This window comes from Epinephelus fuscoguttatus, linkage group LG14 (assembly GCF_011397635.1).
Source record: "Epinephelus fuscoguttatus linkage group LG14, E.fuscoguttatus.final_Chr_v1".
Classification (NCBI taxonomy): Eukaryota; Metazoa; Chordata; class Actinopteri; order Perciformes; family Serranidae; genus Epinephelus; species Epinephelus fuscoguttatus.
In genome coordinates this window covers 32,076,492-32,099,131 of record NC_064765.1, presented here as the reverse complement: position 1 = coordinate 32,099,131, position 22,640 = coordinate 32,076,492, and the positions used below count along the sequence as shown (strand labels likewise).

At 40.7% G+C, this 22,640-nt stretch overlaps 1 pseudogene; it reads right to left on the bottom strand.

Moving 5' to 3' along the window:
* Positions 1-14,878: 14,878 nt before the first annotated feature.
* Positions 14,879-16,319, bottom strand: LOC125901364 (uncharacterized; annotated as a pseudogene).
* Between the last annotated feature and the right edge of the window lie 6,321 nt (positions 16,320-22,640).

Below are 22,640 nucleotides of genomic sequence, written 5' to 3'. Positions count from 1 at the left end.
TTTTAGGTCCCTGTCTCTTTTTCCTCTTATTAAAAGTGAAGCCTCTTTATCTCTTTCCTCAGGTAAACTCTAGTTAAATTGTCTTGCCTGACCTCGGCTTTATAGTATTTCTGAGTAGGCTTACTGAAATCCTCAAAACTCAAAAAGCTGCCTTTGTCAATGGGCATGCTGCTGTGCTGCAACTTTAGATGTGTTTTGTCCAATTGTTTTACAGTCTGTTTGGTCATGTAATGTGTCCCCAGGTTTAATATCTTTCTGTCTCCCTGCTCTATAGCTAATAGCTTCAAATTGTCAGAGGCAGTAATTACTGTCAGAACTAAAGAGAGGGATGGGTGGATAAAAAAAGGTGGCGAAAGGGGATATAAAAAGGTGTAATCACACCCTGGGTGGACTGATAAAGGGGTGGAAGAACAAAGGACATCATGAAGTAAGGTAAGAAAAACAAGATGGAGAGTAGGAAGAATGAAAAATAGGGGGGTTAAAATGAAAGGATTGTAATACAGGTGACGAAAAAGATCAAGGGGAAAAAAGCTATTATTTAAAAATGTAATAGGGCTGATATACACACACGCACTGTCTCAAACACACTTAAGACCAAATTATACCCTTTAAACAGTCCCTTGAAACAGTGGCTGGACCAGCCAAAGTGTCCTCACAATTAGGAGATGTCCTCACCACAGTGGTTTCAACTGATATTGAAAAAAATTAAATTAAAATGCCCAAATGTCAGTGGTTTGAAGTGATGTTGAAAAGCATATGCAATTAAACATTTTGGTCAGAACGTAGAACAGTGGTTCAAAACTGACATAGAAAAAAATAAATAAATGATAGATAATAATATATATGGGCGGCATGGTGGTGTGGTGGTTAGCACTCTCGCCTCACAGCAAGAGGGTTGCCGGTTCGATCCCGGGCGTGGGAGCCCTTCTGTGCGGAGTTTGCATGTTCTCCCCGTGTCAGCGTGGGTTCTCTCCGGGCACTCCGGCTTCCTCCCACAGTCCAAAGACATGCAGATTGGGGACTAGGTTAAATGATAACTCTAAATTGTCCGTAGGTGTGAATGTGAGCGTGAATGGTTGTTTGTCTCTATGTGTCAGCCCTGCGATAGTCTGGCGACCTGTCCAGGGTGTACCCTGCCTCTCACCTGATGTCAGCTGGGATAGGCTCCAGCCCCCCCGCGACCCTCAAGAGGATGAAGCGGTTAGAAGATGAATGAATGAATACATAAATTGAAAGGTCCTTACAATGCAGGCATGTCCTCACTGTGATGGTTTAAAACTGGTATTGCAAAATGTGAAATTGAAGTCAGTTTGACATCCTGGATATATATATATCCAATCCAAACACAGACTGTAGACCCCTCTGTCTGCTTCTTTCTGGAATCACTATTTCATTTTTACAAAAATATGATATTTCATCAGCGAGTGCAGTTAGATACGGAGTTTGCTTGTCTGACCATTATAAAGGGGCAAGGCTTAGTGAAAGGTCCACTGACTGGACAGGAGTCTGAGGTAAATCATAGACAGCAAGCATCAGTGGAGAGAGAAAGAAAAACCGACAATGCTGAACTGAATCAAACAAACTAGACATCAAGCACTGGTAGAGGGGGAGTAGGAGAGCAGAATAACAGGATAGCAGTCAACGGGACAGGTGAAAAATCCCCTCTGTCTCAGTAGCTCTCACTCTCCTGCATTTTCTCTATCCGGTGACATTTCCTTTGCGTTTTTTGGTTGCTTGTAATGTTAGTAAACTGGGACATGAGGCTTATTGTGTTGTTGCACTTAATGAATTAAGACAGTAGCATGAAGTGAGGAGGTGTTAAAATTCTATAAGCAAGTATAATGGCATATACCCATTATGTCTACCACTGCAGCAAACATAACACTGCATAATGATGCTATTGTTTCTCTGACATTGTTTCAAGACCTCTTTAACCTGCCCTCTCTTTTTTAAGCATGTCATACTGATAACAAAACCACGCCACAGCAGTTAGAAAGTAAAACATTTATGTATGTATTTCTCATTCTGAGGTTTCTTGTCAAAGTTAAAATATTATGTTTTTTTCATCACCCAACAACAAGAGGAACTTATTTTATATGCTGGCAGAGTATCTTTTTATACATGCAAACCAAGGTTTGATGAGGTAAAGGCTCCTGTCACTAGAACAGAATCCCTCTGAACTCAATCAACGGTCGTCATAAAGATAAGAAACTAAGATAAACAAAAGGTCAACAAATGGAGACTTCTTGTCAAATTTAATACAAATTATTTAAAAGTTCTGAAAACAAACTAAAGTTTGTACACTGAGGACACATTCTTTTATTAGCTGACAGTCATTATAAAACCACCATATCACAAAAAAATCAACCAAGCTGCATGAAATTTCTTGTTTAATGAAGAGTTTTAAAAGCAGCTATTTGTTATATGTTTCTGCATTCCTCTGCCTTTAGCAGGACTGCTACTAAATGAGTTGTATTGTATAGATATGGTAAATTGGTGAGGTGGTGAAGCAGAAGCAGAGCTTTAATGTTGCTGTTTCTCCACATTTGAATGCTCTGACATTAGGTTTAACCAATATTTTATACCTAAATTGTTGTTTCTGTCCTTACAGCTTTATTGTCTCTTAGCTATGGCTCCTGAGAAGCAGCGCCAAGGGGGGAGTAGTCAGGCTGAGAGTTTGTTCATGACCTTTGACCAGACAACAGTGGAACCTAGAGAGGGAGTCCCATGGGACTCTTTTTGTGGTCCACATTGATTTAACAGCATCCAAAGTTCCATACTTAAGTCACGTGATGACAGTGTGACACAGTTATTGATCCTAACCTTCCTAACCCTCTGAAAGATTGCCCCTAACCAAGCTACAGTCATGGCCAACTCTACACTGCTTGCTTGGTGAAGTACTCTGACAACTTACTTGAATGGAATAAGACTGCAGCACCATCTCATTACAGCTGGCAAGAGAATGTAATGGCACTCCTCAAACTCAAACAGCTAGGGAATACTATTCTTGTCTAACCCAGAAAGCTTTGTAAGATTTAGCAACTTTGCCTGCTCTGTTTTCAAACTTACACCAATCCTCTTTAAAGAAACAGTTCACCCCCAGATCAAAAATCCAAGATATCCTCTTACCTGTAGTGCTATATATCAGTCAGGATTGTTTTGGTGTGACTTGTACAGTGTTGAAGATATCAGCTGTAGAGATGTCTGCCTTCCTTCGAAAATGATGGAACTAGATGGAACTCTGCCTACGGTGCTCCAAGTGCCAAAAAATAAATTGTGAAACAACAACAATTTCTCTTTCCAGAAGTCATGAGAAGATTGTAACTCAAGATAATCCACAGTCCTTGTTGTGAGCAGTTTCATGTAAGAACTATTTTCTTTCTACCGAACTACACCCACAAATGGTATCAGTGTGCAGGAGAAAGGAGGACGTCATTAATCTGTATATCTTGCATTGTCATAAGCATGAGCCTCTCATCGATGAATAGATGCAGGCTTTCTTCTGCATGGTGATATGGTTGGCAGGTGTAGTTCTATAGAAATAACCAAGTATTTACATAGAATTGCTCAACATGGTCTGTCGATTATCATGAGTAACAGGGTCATGATTTTTTTGGAAAGAGACATCACTGTTGAGTTTTTCAAATGTATTTTTGGCACTTTGAGCACCACAAGCCAAGTGCCATCTAGTTCCATATGTTGGAGAAAAGGCAGACATCCTAACGGCCGATATCTCCAACACTCAGCAACTCACACCAAAACCTTCTAGATTGGTATAAAGCACTACAGGTAAGAGGGAAAAATGTATCTTTGGTTTTGGTCTGGACTGTCGATGTGATGTGCTGGTTTTGTCTATGTCTAGTTTTTCTTTGTAATGTATGTATAGGGTGACTGTTGGCTGAAGGTAATGTTCAAATGTGGCACAAATGTTCATTTTCATGCTCTTTTTTTCAGTAATGTCATTAAAAATGTTTTGCTGTGGCTCTGCTTTGATTTTAGTACAACCCAAATTAGAGGGCTTACTAACTAAGCTTCTTCTAAATGTTACAGTGAGTTAACTTCAACTTATGTTAATTTTTGCTTAGATGCAGATTACCACTGGCCATTACCTGATGCAATCGATGAAACACCGTCACTACTATAGTGTAGTGATGCACACTACTTTAGAGCAAGTCAAGTAAATAATTGACCCGAGTTAATACAGTAAATGTAATTCATTATTCCGCAGTACCCTGTAAGTGCATGTTGTTGCATAATGCAGCAAGATGGGGAAGGAGGAGACCGGCATACTAAACAGTGCTCCTCTGTCTTCATATGACTGTTGATTAACATGGTGAGTGTTTGCATGTTTCATTTTCCCTGATACTGCCAGCCTATACAGTATAGGTGTGGAATATGCCTTCACCCAGATTGTTGTAAATAGGATATGGCACTCATATTTGCCACCTAATGAATAGACTACTTGTATGGTTATACTCAATATCAAAGTGAATATTGGTGTGCGTTTAGACGTAGCAAAGGATATGAAAAGGAATTTTTTTTCTTTACAAGTTTTAGTCCTCCTTTCACTGCTTTCTTTCCCTTCCCTCTCTCCCTCCATCTTTCTCTTTACTCTTAATGGGAAGCATCTATCACAATGAAGCCTGGACCTTCTTTTACACACACACACACACTTAAAATAGCTCTCTGATGGTACAGCACAGTTAGAACAGAATGTATGTGTAACCCTAACATTTCCTCTGTGTAATGTCTACTACGGAGTGTTTCCCATCTGTCAGCTGTACATTGTGTGTTATGAGCTATGAGCTACAGGGCTACTTCATTTACAATGGAGCTGTACTCTTTCTGTCAATCTCAACACACACACACACACACACACACACACACACACACACACACACACACACACACACACACACACTTACTGTATGCACAAGCTCAACAGAGGCCATCAATAACCATAGCCGGTGTCTGATTGGGTATATTGTGATAAATTACATGACTTTGTCCATTGTTTGCCATGTAGGCAACAATTACCCTAACATAACTCACATGGGGGGACACTAAAGATTTGATGACATAAATTCTATGTGTGTGTCTTTGTATGCACATTTGTGTGCCTGGGTAAATCTAACGTATTCGTGTTTTAAAGAAATAGTTGAATATTGGGGAGAAATGCACTTATTTACTTTATTCCAAGAGTTAGATGAAAAGATTGATAACACTGTCATGTCTGTATATTCAGTATAAGGTTACAGCCTGCAGCTGGTTAGTTTAGTCAAGCATAAAGAATGGAAATGGGGAAAAGGGGAGCATATCTCTGTTGCCAGGGTCCTGTGGTCCCCGGCTCAATATTTTCTAATTTCAAACGTGTTGTTCCTCTAACCTAAAGACAGCCCAAGAATATTATTGAAATAACAACTCTCTCCCACATTCGAAAGGTAGAGTGCTAAACTCAAATTTCTTACGTCATAGGGTATATTGTCCGGAGCTCCTACAGAGACAATGAATGATGAAAGATGTTCTAGATGACACCAAGAGCAGCCAGGGGGAATGGTCTGAGTATATAGGTAGATTTTATGTTTCGGAACTGAGAACGCTATAAGAGAATAAAGCTCATTTGGGTATACAAAGTAAAACAAACATTCGGTGAGTCCACAAAGTCAGGCTCCCATTCATTGTCTATGGAATAGCTCCAGACTTTATACCCTATGACATAAGAAGTTAGAGACTTACTTCTCTGGTGTTTGGCTTTGAGAGAGAGTAGCTCATATTCACAAATATTGATTGAACTTTTCTCAGCCATGAAAATAACATATTGGAATTTTTAATTTAGGTGGCATTCCCCCTTAATATTAGCCTGGAAATCCAGACCCAAATCTAGAAAGATTTAGGGTCTGGCCATGAGTAATGAAAATGGCCCAACTTGAGGGGCGGCACCAAGCATGCATTTGAAAATATCACTGCACACAATTGGATAACACTACGACCAATCAGAACAATACATGGGGTGACATATCCAGAGCGCTACCAGCGGAGCTAACTGGTAGATTAGACTCTTGTTGTATCCGGTCGGCAAAACAGCAAAGACGTCCTTCTTGCAAAGGAAAGATTCAAGCGCCATCTTCTGTTCCTCTTTTAGAGAAAAAGCCAAGTCTAACTCGGTAATTGTAGCGGCCAAAGCCATTTCAGACAACTGGTGTTCATCCGTAGCCATCTTGCAGTGTTTACTGACTGATTCCAGACTTCGTCGTTGCAGCACTGTCGTCATCTGTTTAGCTCGCCTCTTGCCCGCCTATATCAGATACACTGATGTGATTGGTGCAGCTCGGCTCCAACAGCATGGGTAATGAGCATCATTACTGATTGCCAGGGTGACTCGCTGAGCAAATTCAAACTGTGCTCTCATGAGAACTCTCCAGGGTACCTTAAAAGACCCTTTAATGGGTTTTATGTCCTCAGCAATGTTTTTCACTGGAACAATGCTTAATGTGTTTCCCAAGGTCAACATGTTGAAATCACCCACCTACATCTTACAACCTCTGAATGTTATAGTTCTTGAAACCTACACCCTCAAATTTGCTGGCAAGGCAGTTGCCTTGACTTCAGACATCTATATCTAATATCTGAACAATGGCTGAGCAGATTTTTACAGTTTAAACTCCATTTAAAACATCCATATCCCTCCATTCTTTTGCATCTGAACTGCGAAGCCAGTCCTTACAGATCTCTTAAAATATTAGATTATATTAAGCAATATGGTACTCTGAGCAAATAGAAACCTGGCAGCACAGAAAAGAACTCAGTAAACAGCTCTGGCCAAAGGTAACAAAATCTGCTTACTAGCACCTGTAAAGGTCATTACTTAACACATTATTTCTTGTATGTTTAATCCATACAAAAATTAAAGTGTAAAAATGACAAGTGACATGTGCCAGGCTAATTTTTGCTGGTGTCCATCTGCCATGTTTAGATTCATTAAACTCGGGTTGATGCAATGTAAGAAGCAGCTTCACAAAACACATTTTGGGTTATCACTTTCTATCATCATTACACAAATAAACTTAAGAAAAACACACCATCTGCCTCTGGCTGCAGATTTGTCTTGCTGTGTGTTCACATTGTGTTGCTCTGCACAATCCAGACAATGTTGTGAATTCCTGAAGAAGCTGCTTTTTTATTGAACTTTATTGAACTCACTGGGATTGGCTTGGCTGTTTTAGAATTTTGAGACTAGTGATGTGACTGGCTCTGATCTACAGTCTCTTTAACCCAGCCCTTTTGCGCTTTGTTCCGCTGCAGTAACATGAACCAAAATAGCAGGTGTGCCTGGAGGAGCCCACACAGTCCACTTGCCCTAGACGTACAACACGTACAACTTGCTTGCTTGTGCTTGTTGTTAGAATAGAAACCAAACTGCGCATTAGTGACCAGATTTTCTAATCTTCAGACAGAGCCAAGGTTGCTGTTTCTCCCTGTTTGTAGTATTTATGCTATGCTAAGCTAAGCTAATATCGGCTGCTGGCTGTAGTAACATAGTTGAAGACATATGAGATATCCTCTTTCAGTTTCTCAAGAAAGTGAATAACCATATTTCCTAACATGTCTAGGTATCCTTTAAGGTGAAGGGAATTGTGCTCTTCCATGTCTCATTCCTACTCATCATATTTTGATGCTTGTGCAGGAGCCCCCTGCATCAATCTTTTGCATTGTGTCTTGATGCATTTAGGTGGTAAGATTAAGGCAACAAGACAACTTGGTCAGGGTTAGGAAAAGATCGTGGTTGACGTTAGTCATGTGACTAAGGACCCACATGACTTACACCTGACATGACAAAATAATTCACACAGTAAGTGAACACTGGTCTGCTGGGTCAAAGTCCTGTGCTTGTTGAACCCTTCCACCTCCTATCCACCCTAAGTGAACCTTCTTGTTTCGAGTTTGTTGAAAGTCCAGGGTGTCTGATAGAGATGCTAAAGGGTGCATTGTGTGTCAGTATCTGACGCTGAAGGCCACTGCCTGAGCATTGGTTTTTGAGGCCCTAGGAGTGAGACCAGGCTGGTGTGGGAAAGAGCAGATTATGTGTGTGCATGTCTGAGTTTGTGTGTGCACATGTGTGTCAGTAATTATAATCTAAATCCTATTTAGAAATGAGCCCACTGGGAGTAATGAGTTCTGAAAAAGGGTAGAAGACAGATGGTAGAAAATAACTCAAATGTAAATATAAATTGCTGAATCACTGTGAAATCATCTGTTTAAATAACCCAAAAGGGGCATTGCAACCTTTGACGTAAGAAAAGCTTCAGACCGTCCAATCTTAAAGATTAAAAGACCCTGGGGTGTCTCACTTTCATGAGATATGCTTGTTGGAAATGGCTTCTTACTAGATTTAGTGGTTTAAGAAAGACAAGATAGCTAAGAAGAACCATAAAATTCCCTCTATGACCTTGCTCTCATTCCAGCTTTGCTTTTACCAGGCTGGTGGGGATGGGGATTAGTAAACTGACTCTGTACTGCCTCTGATGTGTGGAGACTGTTTCCTGCTACCAGAGCTTTAATAAATACATTCATTTAAGACAACAGAGTCTGGCCAGAGAGAGTTTCTTTACTCTACAGGAGAGAAACACACTCAGACACACACACGCAAGAAATCTAACAGTGTAGAGAGAAAGAGAGAATAATAAAAACAGAGAGGGCACAATATCACAGACCTGTTTGTGTATTTGGAAGCTGCAATGTGTAATTAAACCACATAACCATGCTCAGCCTGGCTCCTTTTTGTTCACTTTTTATATTAATTTAGGAGTAAACAAATCTAAACACACTCCCACAAAACACTCCTAATCTCTGTTGAGCTTCATTGTGAATGTTTGGGGTTATAGATGGTAATATCATGATGAAGATATTACTTATCCCTCTGCACTGAAGGGGGAAAATAGTAATTACTGTAAATTATACATCATTATCCTGGCAGGGTAATCAACAGTTTGCTTGGGCTGGCAATGTTATATTAATGTTTTAACCTCAAGGCAGAGACCCAGAGGATGGAGCAGCTTGTAAGTCAAAGTTTACTGGATCAAGTTAAGGCAGGAGGAAGTGAACAAGTCCTCCAAGGACAATAGTGCTTTGGTTCATATACCGTTGTTTGATCTGATCTCCAATCAAGCGGGACATGTACAGTGTTTTTTACCAACAGTCCATCACATTCATACAGCTCACACAACACAACGCCAATGCAGTTGTGTGATGGCCTCAAACAAGGTTAAAAATGCATCAACGCCAAGTTGCAGCTTTGAGCTGTCAAGTTGTTGTGGAGGTTATTCCCATACGATGTGAATGCAGCTTTAGTTTTGTCAAGTACAGAAAAGCTTTAAAGTTCCCCCATTCGAACAGCACACGTTATACCTTAGAGCCTCCAGCTTTAAAGGTAACCGAAGCAGTGGATTTTGTGGAGGGTAATATCCGTGCTGAAACACCGAGGTGGTTTTGCTTTGGTGATTTACTTGGGAGCCCAAACTTTTGTTTAGTTTGACAGCTGAGTGAGCGTTCAAAAACAAAGAAAATTGTTTTCTCTGGACCTCGACTATTGCATTTTGGAGCCCGACTCTTTTAGAAAATGCATTTATGTGTTTTGTTTTTCTTTGTGTTTTCTGTGAAAAAACCCAAATAGACTGACCTGATTCTTTTAAAACAGACCCTTTTATATCCCACCACCATGGCTAATAACTCCACTCATGCGTATGTAACGACAAGTATGTTGACATAAAAAAGATTTGCTAATGAGAGCACTAATTACCTTAGCTAATGACCTTATTAGCATTACCGATTATGTTTAATACATCATGGTGATTATGGCAGGACATTAAGCAGCTCAAGTGTCTGTTCATTCATGTTTCATCAACACTAGCTGCTAGAGCAATGTCTAGGTTAGTGGTACAATAATTAACCCTTCTGAATGTACTGATTATTAATATTCCCGTATCTCATAACAGCTAAAGCAGCTATAGTAGAAAATGTAGCAGGCTTGGACTGACTTATATACGTTTTACCCAATTAATTACAACTACTTGCATTGTTATTCCCATATTTAAACATTCAGAACAGTTAAAAAGAATTTTGCCTTTAAATGGGTAAACGACAGGTTGTATGAAGTTGTTTCTTTTGATTACACTCTGAGCTTTACACTATTTTTTCAAAAGTCATATTTGTTACATACTTAAGAGCATTTATGTAATGTTCCTCTATAGCGTAAGCAGAAAGGCTATACATCAATGTTCTGCACTGAAAAACAGTTTTGTAATGTTCATTTGTAACAATCTTTTAACTGCAGTTAGGTTTTTTGGCCACTTGGGGGCAGCAGAAACAGGCTGTGAGCACAACACTGACATATTATTGCCTTTTAAGTTGATATGGCGAATATGTTAGCAAACAAATGGCCATATATGAACATCTGCAGATACAGAGTAGGATCAGCACTCCATTGGAGTCATGTTTCTGGACACCTAATTAATTTCAGTCCCATATAGGGCTGGGCAATACGGATAAAATCAAATATCCCAACATTTTCAACCTACTATCTCAATATCGATATTTTGACAATATTGTAGAGTTATTTATTGCGGCTTTCACTAAATATATACACAATGAAATTTCTGATAAATCATCAGTCATCTTGATATAATGATGTTTAAAGAATGTGCATTTAACAAGTGCAAACAATTGCAGAAAAGGATATACTTCCTTAGAAAGCTAAACCAATTTAAATTGGACAGCCGTATTCTGGAGTTGTTCTGTAAGGCCCTGTTGCAAAGTGTCCTAACCTTTGGCCTTATTTATGCCTTTGGAAACATGTACATTCAGGACCAGAAAAAATTGCAACGCATGGTCAAATTTGCAAGCAAAATCACTGGAGTTGATCGGGCCTCGGCAACTCAATTGTACAATGAACTTATTTCTAAGAAGACAGACCAGATTTTAACTGACCCAACCCACCCCCTCTATATGAAATTTCTAAAAAGTAAAAGGTCAAGTGGCAGAATTATGCAGCGGAAAATTAGGACCACTAGGCACAACAAGTCTTGTTCCTACAGCAATTAGGCTATATAGTAATAGGTAGGTCAACAGGTTTGCTCAATGTTTTTTTTTTTTTTTGTGGTGTTTCATTTACTGCTTTTACTGTGATCCTATTGTATTTTGACTGCTTTACTGAGGTGTTTTGACTTAATGTTATTACGGCATTGCATCTTTTTTTATTCAGTGTCTTTACTGTTTTATGTGCCTTTGTTTTTTGTCTTCTTTTAATGCATCTATGACGGAGAGTGGAATGACCACATGAATTTCCCACTTGTGGGATAATAATGTTTACCTTGACCTTGATTTAAGGAATACTCTGCCGATTTTTAACCAACTTTGTATCATAACAATGTGGGTAGCATGTGTAAATGAGCTATGGTAAACCTTCCAGCTTACCCAGATCTCACTGCTCATCTTAAAGTTCAGATCTGCTAGATGATTCATTCTGCATCATGCAGCTGATTTTACTGGCTAGAGGGCTGTTGCTTGAACTACAGATTGTACCTTTAAATTTCCATATGCCTGAGAGAGAGACCTGCCCCTCTCTTTCTTAAACTCAGACCATCATTATTAGCCCGATGCAGTGTGACGCATTTTTAGATTTTTTTTCCGCCTCTTGAGCACACAGTGGCACAGTCCTTTTCCTCTGTTTTCTCTAGTAATATAGCACCAATTTCAAAAGTATTTGCATCATTCTACTGCATATACAGGTGAGTTTATGAAAATACCATCTTTCTAGCATGGTAAAGGCAAATGATAGAACAGCTAGAACAGCGCTTTACAGTAAAGCAGCCTTTAAAACCAGGAAAAGACAACACATACAATTTTACGATAACCAAAATCACAATAGAGATATAATACAGAGTCCAGTATTCACTCTCCATTAAACTCTAAAACTAGCTATCTCTTGGACTATTAAATGCTCCACTTTGTTCACTTGCTAGTTGCTAATTTTGTCTGTGTGCAGTTTGCTGGACACGTAGCATCTAGCCAGTTTTTAGAGCTTTATAGCAAAAAAACCCCATCCAAAAACAGCACTATGACAGCAATGAAAATGAACCGAAACAGTGAAGTTGTAAGCTGCAAAAAGCCCAAGGACACTATAAAGCTCCAAAGAGCTGAGCAGAACTACAGACTGTGGTGAAAATTCTCTATGCCTTCATCATTACGAGCACCCCTTCTGTAAAATGGTCATGTGATCCACCATCATTACAAAATATCCATTGAGGCCACTTTAAAAATAGCTCTTGGTTCACTGTAATTTTAGGCCAATAATCATTTTGTAAAATGAATGGCACCATTTTGTACCTCCACACTCCATTGTGAGCATTAAAGCCAGGATGGACATTGACAAATGAGATTAAGACTCGCTTGTACCTTCCAGGTAGGTGGCCATCAACACAGTTGATACCACAATTGGCCTGTCGAGCTTAAGCTGTAGGCGTTAATTATGAATGATAGTGATTGAGAGGGAGAGAGCGCAAGGTAGGAATAAAAGTGAAGGAGACGCTGAATAAAAAATAGGATATAGAGAGGGAAAAAGAAGATGTGCGGAGAGAAAGATGATGATGGTGTGGAGAAGATGGAGAGAGGAAGAAAAAGACAGAGAGCAAAGATGTTAACCAACCTTGTCATTGTCCTGACCGGCAGAAGCATACACGTGCACGCTCTCTTGTGCACATTCACATCCTTTAAATAAAACACACACACACACTATTGGCAGCTGTAGAGCTCTCTTAATTGATATGACTGTGCTCTCTCTCATACACACACACACACACACACACACACACACACACACACACACACACTGCCAATAAGTGCAATTTAAGTGATAGTGAATGTGCGCTGTGAGTGACAGGTGATCTTTCCTAATGACAGCTGGTTAACTGAGGCACCTATCCGGAGGGAGGGGAGTCCACTCCCTGATTGGTTGAACTGTGGAATAGTGCCATCAATCAATGAGTCTGTGTGACTTTATTTACATAGCATTAGCTTGTTAAAGACCACTCTTATGTGATTAACTGCTAGAGTTGATTTATCCCTTTGGTTTTTCATGTTGAAGCAGACCCACATAGGACAGAGCATCGTGGTCTGTACTGTGAATTGAATTTTAACTCCTTAAAGCCTTAACCTGCAACTGATACACGCACAGTCCCGTCTCTGTTCAGCCATAGCAGACTAAATGGTCTGGATATCAACTGCTGTCCATCTTGTGGTGAATACACAACCCATATATTTATTGACCCTGTTTACGGTTGGTTTTACAATGTATTTTGTTGTCTGGACGCAAGTGGATAGCCAAGACACATTATTGTTTAAACTTGTGTCTTCCGTCTCCAGCTGACCTTGTTCAGATTTTGTTACATCACTTCCTCTAGAAGGCCAAAGGACCCTGCCTACAATGATTATGTCTACAACCTTGCCAGTACACATTGGTGGTTGTGTCATTACAGCTGGAGGTATCACTGTCAGCAGAAGTGAACACATCTCCTTCTGTAGGGCAAAACAATAGATTGTCACGAAATTCTTCGTCCAACTATTTGTAAAATGGGTGAGGTCACTTAAACAACCACAACATCCTGCACTTACGACACATTTTTCTGTTACATCCTCGTTGGGGACGTATCAGGAGGCATTAACGTTTGCACAACAAAAGATATTTGGTCAAATGCATCCCAGATGACCTCAGCAAGTGGTTTGAGTGATTGGATCATAATTCATCTTGGTGATCATTTATACTTGTATTTAGCGCTGTTCACTTGTGATCCAATAACACAAAGACGCACTTTAAAACCAAGTGTAAACAGGGTCTTTGATTGATGTTTAAATCTATATCTTTGGGAGGATATTAAAGGAAACATTACTGATTGTCAACCAGCTTTGTGTCATTGCAGTGTGTGCAGGAAGTGCATATGAGTGGTGTTTGGTGTCGTCATGTGCTGCCACCACCAGGAGCTCCCCATCCATACCCAGGTCAATGTCATCAATGATGTGAAATGCATCACCCAGCAGGCTTTTGCTGGCAGATTACATCGATACCATGATATTAGCCTAGATAAAGTTATATTGTAAGTGCAGTCTTGTACTGGTTTTATCACTAAATTACAGTAAAGTGATCTAATGTTCTACTATTTGCCTTTACCCACTTAAAGCTTCACTTACCTTTCTGGAAATTTTACACTTTTCTTTGTTTTGGTTCAAATGCTATTAATAAGCTGATGCCACATGTAAAATGTAAGTGAATTCCACCAGAGATAAAAACTCATAATTATACCATTCTCATATGGTTCTAAGAAAACGTAAGCGGAAGAAGCTGGGGCGAATTTGGAGCATCTCAGGAACCCAAAGAAAGCCAGCAGGAACATGGATTCGAGGGTTAAGTCGATCATCGGGGACATGTAGCCTGAACGTAGAGTGTGGATGCAGAGGCTGAGAAGGTCAGAAGTGAGTGGTAGGCGTCTAGTTGGAGGCACGGGTTCCTGTTTGCGCAAGCCTTTGACTAGCATGGTAACGTGTGAATGAGAGGTGGCTGGACAAGGGGAGCCAGTGACTAGTTTATGGAAACATTTGATTCCTGCTAGGTAGGTCTGGATAGTTGATACTCGGATGTTTAAGATGGAATGAGCATGGGTGATGAAGTTGCAGATGGATGTGATGTCGAGAGAGGGAAATGACATCTGGTATGTGGCATGATATGCTTTAAAAGAGTTCCAGCCAGTTAGATAGGCAGAGAGAGTGCTGGGAGCGAGGCTGTTCAGTATGGCCTCTTGTGAGGCGCTTGTGAGGTTTCTTAGCTGTGGAGCTAATTGAATATTGTGGCTGAAAACGGTGGGACTGATGTGGGATGAAGATCCAAGTTTGGAGCCAAGTGTCTGAATTTCTGGAATGAAAAGCGAGACAATAAGTCAGCGATGCTGTTGTAATGACCAGGAACGTGAGCTGCCTGGAGAATGAACTGTTGTTGAGCTGTGGTTAGTGTGAGTCTGCGCGTGAACTGCATGATGATGGGAGAGCGAGATCGGCCTTTGTTAATGATCTCTACAGCTGCTGTGTTATCGGAGTGGATGAGTATGGATTTTTTTGACCATTCATGCCCCCAAAGAAGCAGCTATGATGATGGGATATAGCTCATGGAGTGCTGATGAAGGAGAGCGGGACCACCTCCCTCCATAGTAGCCACCGAAACCTATGGAGGGAGCTGCATCTGTGTAAAGTTGGATGTCCTCGGGCTGCGTGAGGTAGTCTTCGTAAAAGAATGAAATACCATTCCAGGAGGACAGGAAATGCTGCCACTTGCCCATTTCCATTTTGCAGGCGTCATCTAGGGTGACTCTGTCGTGGAGTGAGGGGACGGTTGCTGCTTTAGTCAGGAGGTTGGAGAGGAAGGATTTTGCCTGAGGAATTATGCAAATGGAATAATTGAGATGGCCAAGGAGGGCTAGTAGCTGGCGTTTGGTGCATCTGTCTGCCAGGAGATAGTTAGACAGGAGCAAAGTGATGCGCTGTATTTTCTCAGCTGGCAGAGAAGCCTGGAAGGAGACTGAATCGAGAATGATGCCCAAGAACTCAATGGATGTGTCAGGCCCTGAGGTTTTCTCTTCAGAAAGAGGAACACCGAGTTCCGAAAAGGCTTTGATGAGGGTAGTGAGCTCGTGGCGAGGGGGTGAGGATGATGGAGTGACGATGAGAAAATCGTCGAGGAGGTGTAATACATGAGAGAGTTTGTGGTTGTTGACCAAGATCCAGCAAGGGCTTCTGAGAGTGAGTCAAAGATCTTCGGACTGCTTCTGCATCCGAAGGTGAGGCATACTGAGAAGTAAAAACTTCCTCTCCAGCAATCGCCGAAAAAACGCCAGTAGTCTGGCTGAATGGGCAGAACTTTAAATACGCTGGTGATGTCAGCTTTGGAAAGCCAGGCCCCGAGTCCTGCTAGACGGATGAGGGTGGTCAATGTTTGTGTATTGCATGGAGAAATCTGGGCATGGTATGACGCTGTTGATGCTTGGAATGTGTGAGCCGTGTGGTGAAGATAGATCAATGATTAGCCTCTTTTTTCCTGAATATTTCCGAGTTGCAATGTCTATGGGACTGATGCGGAATATAGGAAATGGGGGACTGTCAAATGGCCCTATCATGAAACCCTCTTTGACTTCCTTAGCCAGCAGGGTGTCGACGGTGTGAGGTTCTGCGAGAGCAGACTGGAGGTTATGACAGATGTGTGAAGTGTCGGGAAGTACTTCCATACCGGGATGGAAACCGTGTGCGAAGCCACTGATGAGAAAATCAACAAACGGTCTATTGGGATGATGTTGTAGAGCAGTGGCAAGAATGTTTACCTTAATGGGTGTGCCGAGATGCCGTGCTAGTCATGCTGCATGTGTGGTAGGGTTGTGAGGGCAGGTGGTCCTGGCGTGCGCACCTCCGCAGAAAGAACAGACGTGCAGGAAGCAGCAGTTGGAGAGTTAACTAGTTAACTTCATTTATACATGACTGATTATACATGACTGATTATACATGACTGATTAACTAAAAAGATACCTGTTAAAATAATGATAGTTTGACCACAGAGAGAAACCCTCAAAATCAATACTCTTTTCTTCTTGATTAAAGTTTATAATTCATAATTCATAATTAATTAATTAATTAATTGATTAAGCTTTTTTTTTTCATGTTGGACTTATTGATGTTTCCAGCACCTCGCCAAGACTAAGCTGGGTGGAGTGGTGGTTGTCCTACATCATCTACATAGGTCCTCTCTTTGCAATGCTAATTTGGCAATATTATCCAACAAAAGCCTCTGGCAGTAATGCATTCAATAATGACAGTTATCCATTGTGCTCCCAAGTCTCCCAGTTGGGAATATATTATCTTTAATTATTATTATTTTATTTTTTTATTAAATAATTTAGGTTTTTCTTTGGTTTATTTGGGGTTCTGTTAGAGCTCTACGTTGAGAAATCAAATATCCAAGTTCTTATTGCCAAACAACGTCTGAGACTGCCAACCACCTCTCCCTCGAGTAAATACACAGCCCCAGACTCCATGCTGCAAATCACAGTCTGAGCTGGGATTTGAAACGATGCAGCATTTAAAGTACCTGGATGTTCCCCAAACCTTATCATATTTCGGTGGAATCTTCAACTTGAACACCAAACTGTCTGTCTGCCTAGAGCTCATTAAAAAAATCCAGAACCCCACTCTCTTGTGTCCCATGTTGAGTTCTCTTGTCCCACATTGTTTTGCAACCGTGCTTCACTTTCTTTAAAAACGGTTCAACTGTTCTGTATACATGGAAGAGAAGCCTCATGTGTCCTTGCCTACTGTGCCATCTGGATGGCCTGCACTTATCTGATAAAACAGTAACTGTAGCAAAATGACTGGTTCCTCTCATCTCCCACAGTCACCTTCAGGCAAAACACTGCTCATGTGTGCGTGTGTGTGTACTGTATGTGTGTGTGTGTGTGTGTGCATGTATGTGTGTATGGAGGGACACCAGGGCAGGACACTAATAAGCACTACTTTGTCCATGTATGTCCTTGTCCTAGTTTAGCAGAAAGACACAGAAAGAGAAAGAGGGAGTGAGACAGAGCCTGGAAACATTATTATGACCTGCCACTGTACTTTGGGAACAGGATGTCTCTGAAGCAATGTGAGACACACACACATGCAGAGATTATTACTGAGGTGTCTCCTGTAGCTTCAGTGTAAAAATGTGAAGACAAGTTCATATCAGGTAATATCTATAACCTTCACCTTTTCATCAGATTGCCTACAGAAGTATATCATGATGTACAATGGTAGAGTAGCTCACCTACACTATGCTTCTTTCAGTTTTTTGTTGTGAGTTGACTTAAAGTGAAAACAAAGTGTTTTAATTCTACTATCATTACTTAAGTGTTTTATGTAGCCCGTTCTAAATCAAGGCCGTGTTCTTAATTCTGCTTCAAAATGCTGAATAAACAGTATGGTTACTTTAGGTTATAGTGTGCACAGCTGCGTTTGTGGGGGTGGTATAAGCACATAAAGGAACTTTGTAGTTTCCTGAGGTAATGGCAGTGGAGGATGCTGCTGTTGATGTGTGAATGGGCGAAAAAGTAAAGTTGTGAAGCAAAAATGTTAAATGAATACAGTCCATTTGCCAAGAAAGCAGGTTAGTGGGAGGAATCGAGTTGTGAAGGATGCACTATTTACATATACATAGAAATGACAAAACACATTGTAAGTAGGGTGAGGTGAGGAAACTGTCCCACCTGTTTGAAAGTTGAAACAACACCTTTGTTACCGGTTTGAATATTTGTCAGTGATGCTCAATGTCTGTAGCAGTGGCGGCTGGTCAATAGAGGGCACTAGGGCGCTGCCCCACCACTCTCCCCACATCTAAAAAATAAAATAAAAATACTTTGCAATATATATACATTTTTCAGATGAGCAAGATAAATATGATATAGTTAGTGAGTAAAATGTATCATCTGCAATAAAAATGTAGTTGTCTAAAGTTACTGATTGGTCACGTGTTTCCTCCCAGGGGCGCAAGAATCTTTGTCCATAGACTCTCGTTGTAAGTTGTACATGCGCAGTTCACTCCTTTTCAATACAAGAGATAAGAGCTGGCTGAATGCAGCTGATTTACGTCCCACCCAATCGCAAGCGGGATCACAGCCGTCTGTCATACAGTTTGGAGCAGAGCATGTGAGCAGAGCGGACCAGGTGAAAATTTCCACTCCTCGCTTGCAGACCTGTCACTTTCCGCCGCTCGTCCGCTCCGCTTGGTTCTGCGCATTCTTCGCTCCGCTCCGGTCCACTCCATCATAAATTTTATCCCGCTCCACTCGCTCACCACTCCGCTCAAAAAAACTGCGTCGTACTACCCTAACCTGTAATCTTCTATTCACAAATAAAACATGAGCTTGGTAGATTCGATTCTGTCTTTCCCCAGGCTATGTAATTTCATTTCATTTAAAAAAATCACAACCCAACTCAACTAAGACATAAAGGTAATATTTCGTTTTTAAGCCGACAAAAACAGTGAGACCATAGGTTATTAATTTAAAACATTTTATTTTTAAACCAAGAGAGACAAAACTGAGAAAACTGAGCAGAACTAGAGCTCCCAAAATTGTCATCAGTCTTCTAAAAGACCTAAGCAGCCAGAATCACAGTTTACTCCATAGTTTTGAAAGAAAATAGTGTGGGTGTGCGCAGGTGCAAAGACGTATTCTGGGTGGGGCATGGGCAACCGGAGCGAAATTGGAGCAAGAGATAAGGCTCTGCTCCACCTTTTAAAAAAAAAAATAGCCGCTCCTCGCTCAACACAAAATCCTTCCGCTCCCCGCTCCGCTCCGCTCACATGCTCTGGTGCGGAGTGATAAGCTTGAGTTTGAGCGAGAGTTGGCGACGGAGAACAAGATGGAGATGGAGAAAGAGAAAGCAAATACGGTGAAGTCTTTAAAAACTTTTATCACAAAGTATCAAAGGTAATGTATTTGTGTGTGAGATTAGTACTACTGCTATTGTTTGTCAAAAAATGTGTCACAATACAAGACAAATGCTAATCAGTTTGAAATACTGTATGGAGCAATTGAACAATTACTGTACAGGTGGCAGGCTGCACAACTCCAACTACTTAGTGATGTTACCAACTCGATTTCCCTTCTTAACGTTATCAGGTTCCCTGTTAGCATTGGGTTTAAATCAGAAATATTGACAAATAGGTGCTTTGTCTCTTCCCTTTGACATCCAATCCTCTGCCATCGTGTTGCTGGTCAATATGCTTTCTCCCATCACAAGTGAAATCTGACTCCTGCAACTCCGCTGCTGCATTACAGAGCAGATACTTTCAGTTTACAACTGTAGCGTCTGTCATCCAACTAGGTAGCCATGTGTTTTAAAAAAAAATAAAGGAACAGTGTTGGCAGTGAGCAAGAAATGTAATTGCTGTATGCTCTAAGAACATGGCAAGCCTAGTTGTCAGTGCCCTTAATAATGATACATAGAAGGGCTCTCTGATCTGACTCCTATGATCAGGACAACATCATTTGACTCCTAAAAAAGTTCCAAAAGTAAAAATGACTTCTTTGTTAAGGTTAAGGGACCTTTGTTGTAACACTGATAATGATAAACACGTGATTAAGGGTTCAACGTTGACTGTCAGTTGGAAACAAGAAATGACAGACAGCTCTTCTGGACAGGGAGCTGAACGGATATTGAAGCTTCTCTATCCTATCTACAAAGCCAGACTCCATTAATAAAAACAGTCATTTTACTTTTACCCGGATTATGCTGCACAAGTTGTGTGAGGGTGTGTAAATGGATTTTTTGATGAGTTTTTGTTGTTAAAAGCGGACCTCTATGACTTCAATTCATTGAGAAATTTCTCTATGGATAGGATTTGGATTTGAAAGTTTTTCTTCACAAATTCAGTGTAATATGTCTGCAGAGAGCAGCTCACAGTAACCTGGCTACTGTCTGTCCTTAACCTCTACCTTGTGAATTACTGTCTTGTGTTAGAACAACGTGATGTGCTCCTCTGTATCACATGCGTAACTAATGGCAAGAACATTTCTAAATGAAATGGCATTCCAGTTCCTGTTCCTGTGTGCAAATTAAAAAAAGAATGCTGAATAAAAGTACAGTTTTATTCAACAGCACTTGACACAGCAGTGTACACTCATCAAAAGCTTTTTCTTTCTAGTGTCTCAACTGACTTTCAAGGTAGAAGGTAAAGCTATGAGAAGATGAATATGTCTGTATCACTCATAACCTCCCACACGCTCTGATATAATCCTTCATTAACAATCAGTGTCTCACACACAAATGCACACCATGCCCACAAACACGACAAGCAATGCTTTCACCCGATTAACACGGGTAGGTAATTGGATTAATTGCAGTAATTAGAATACTTAATTATGATCTCATCAAAGACAGGGAATTTTAAAAGAGCTATCAAGTGAGACAGATAGTAGAAGAGGGAGGAAGACAGATGGAGGGAGAGCATTCACATCAGAAAGAGAATTAAACAGTGTCTGCACTTTCATTTTCAATTTTCACCACTTTCACATACATGCTGTTCAACCCAACAGGGCTGTTAGAACGACTCCCTTCAGTTCACTTATTGTATTCATCCCCAGTGGAGCAATTAAAAAGTATACATAGCAGAGCATGCATAGATCTCATTATAACACATGAGACAATGTAGATAGTGAAGTATAGGACTTGCTACATGGTTGAAAGTGTGAGTGGGAGGTAGAAAAGGCAGCAAAGATATCAGAGTGGAGCCGATTGTGATGGACGATAGAGTATTTTCAAGGCCTTCTAAAGGATATGTTGTGGCCAGAGACCTTAGAGCAGCGATTCCCAACCAGGTGAACATTTTGCCAAGAGGGCACTTCTGTAGTTACCAGGAGGCATGTGAAGTGTGGAAAAGATAATTTGAGCTAATACAAGCTTTGATAGCAAAAATTAAACATGACTCTCCAGTGCTGCCTTTATTTTCTTCAGTGGCAGTGAGGAATTTGGGTCAGAGTTGTATTCAGCCCAGTTGCAAGAAGAGAATGTTGGTATTATGACTTTCTGCAAACCACAGATTCATTACATTTCCACATTTCATACTTGCCATACCAACGTCTCTCAAGTGACATGATACATAAGCTGACTTGTATCATCGGGAGGGTGGAGATAGATAATGTGTAAATGAAGCGAGACGTCTGCTAAGCTGAAGACCACTGCAAACCACTGTTCAAAACCAACAACACCGGGTGTATTTAGCAGCACATCTAGGCATTTCCAAGCAGCATTTGTGGCACCGAACTTGTATGTTTCTAAACAACACATGGAGACATATCCCAGCTGTATTTGAGCCACCAAACCTCAGAGTTTTGTTCTGCTCCTGGGTGTTCTAGCTGCACATTGCAGTATCTCCCAGTGGTGTTTGTGGCAAGGAACCTGGATGTTATTTACCAAAATACTGAGGCATTTCCCACTTGCATTTGAGCCACCAAATCATGGTGTGTTTTTACCTACACAAACTTCCCCTGTGGCCATCTAAGATGGGTGTTTTTCACTAACACATCACAGCATTTCCCAAAGGCATTTGAGCCACCAAACTTGCAGCATTTCCCAGCAGCTTTTTTGTGCCAATAAGTATGGGTATTTTAAGTCAAAACATGATCTTTTCCAAACCATAACCAAGTATTTTTGTGCCTAAACCTAACCACACTTTCACCACAGCATTGTTGAAAAACGTAAAGTTTCAGTGTTAACCTGCTTCCCTGTTAATGAAACTCAAAAGAGTCTCTAAATCCATTGGCCAATAGTCTAAAGACGATAAACCTCTGGGGGTACAAGTCAATAACAATGGGAATCTGGTGTAGCAAACAAATATCTGGACCAAGACTTCCTGCGCCATGCACCGGCCATTTCAGCTATGCACTTTAAACAGATGTATGCATATGAATATAGACACATTTTGTTAAAGCTGGAAAAAAAAGCCTCAATTGTCATCAGATGAATGCACCAGACCAGACTGCATTTCAGCCAATGCATTCTACCCCTCCACATGGACT